The sequence below is a fragment of the Gekko japonicus genome, unplaced genomic scaffold (genome assembly GCF_001447785.1).
Source record: "Gekko japonicus isolate JY-2015 unplaced genomic scaffold, Gekko_japonicus_V1.1 scaffold2101, whole genome shotgun sequence".
NCBI classification, from domain to species: domain Eukaryota; kingdom Metazoa; phylum Chordata; class Lepidosauria; order Squamata; family Gekkonidae; genus Gekko; species Gekko japonicus.
The window spans coordinates 7321-8963 of NW_015161466.1; the positions used below are offsets into that span (position 1 = coordinate 7321).

Below are 1643 nucleotides of genomic sequence, written 5' to 3' on the forward strand. Positions count from 1 at the left end.
GTACAGCGGGGGGGGGAAGAGACGTCCCTCCGCCGCCGTCCAATCAAAAAGAAGGAAGGGGGGGACTCTCGAAGAGGCTGACCAATCGGACGGAAGCCCGAGCCTCCGTCGGGCGAGGCGATTGGCTGACGCGAGGGCGAAGGGCGCGATAAAAGGGGACGCCCGGGGGGGCTTCTCTTTCTTTCTCGCCACGTGCAGCTCGAGTGAACTTCTTGGACTGTGGCCCGGCGCCATCGCCCGCCCTCCTTTTCTTCTTCTGGTGAGTCTCCGAGCTGGGGGTGGTCAGGCCACGGGGGGGCCCTCTTCCTCCTCCTTCTCTTCTTCCTCCCCGCTCTGTGACTCAGTGGCCCGCAGGAGTCCCACATCGGCGCCTGCGCATAGAGGGCGGCTACTTTAAAGGGTGCAGAGACAAACCCCCCCCCCCCCCGGGGCCCCTCGGCCCGGGGCGGGACTGAGCAAAAAACCTACTTTGTGAGCTGCGGGCATCAAAGTTGTGAGCCAGCGATTTGGCTCCTGCATAAGTTAGTTTGCCCTGGACCAATGTTCCCTCTAAGCTGTGGGGTCTCGTGAGCAAAAAACCTACTTTGTGAGCTGCGGGCATCAAAGTTGTGAGCCAGCAATTTGGCTCCTGCATAAGTTAGTTTGCCCTGGACCAATGTTCCCTCTAAGCTGTGGGGTCTTGTGGGCAAAAATTCTACTTTGAGCTCCTAGCATTAAAGTTGTGAGCAAGCGATTTGACTCCTGCGTAAATTAGTTTGCTCTGGAGCCCTCCTTCCTGAGCAGAGACAAAAATATGTGAGCCGGAGGCTAAAAAACTGTGAGCTGGCTCACACTAACTCAGCTTAGAGGGAACACTGCCCTGGACCCAACCTTCTTGAGCTGAGATAGGAATCTATCAGCTGGAGGCGAAAAAACGGTGACCTTACACTAGCACTAGATGGGACGCTGCCCCTCGAAGCTGAGCGAGTGTCACCATGGTTTTAGTCTCCGGCTCACAGATGTTGCTCTCAGCTCAGGAAGGAGGGCTTCAGAGTCCACTGACTCCTACAGCAGCCCAACCTAGATGGGACGCTGCCCCCAATAGCTAGCCAGCAGTGTTCCCTCGAAGCTGAGCGAGTGTCACCGTGGTTTTAGCCTCCGGCTCACAGATGTTGCCCTCAGCTCAGGAAGGAGGGCTCCAGAGTCCACTGACTCCTACAGCAGCCCAATCGCTCACTCACAGCTTTCATGCCAGGAGCTCACAAAGGATAATCTCTGCTCACAAGACTCCACAGCTTAGAGAGGGAGCACTGCAAGCAAGGCCAACTAGGGTTGCCGGATCTGGGTTGGGAAAACGTGGAGATTTTGGAGGGGGAGGGATGTCGGCAGCAGTGTTCCCCTTTAAGCTGAGTGAGTGTGAGCTTAGCTCACAGTTTTTCAGTCTCTGGCCCACCCGTTTTTGTCTCAGGAAGGACGGCTCCAGAGCACAGTAGCCAAATCGCCGGCTCACAACTTGAATGCCAGGAGCTCAAGAAGCAGAATTTTTGCTCCCAGGACTCCACAGCTGAGAAGAAGCATTGCTAGCAAGACCCAAGTTTTATTTAGGTACAAGCTCTCCCTCTCCCTCCTCTAAGAGGGCAGATCTCTGTATCTCCCCCCACCAC

The 1643-nt window shown here is 56.1% G+C and overlaps 1 protein-coding gene across 1 annotated transcript in view; it reads left to right on the top strand.

Annotated features, from left to right (window-relative positions):
- Window positions 1-193: 193 nt before the first annotated feature.
- LOC107125662 (uncharacterized protein KIAA1586-like) overlaps window positions 194-1643 on the top strand; it is a 4696-nt gene continuing 3246 nt past the window's right edge. The window contains exon 1 of the mRNA XM_015429110.1: window positions 194-259. The gene's annotated coding sequence lies outside the window, so the exon portion shown is untranslated. The remainder of the gene's footprint in view (window positions 260-1643) is intronic.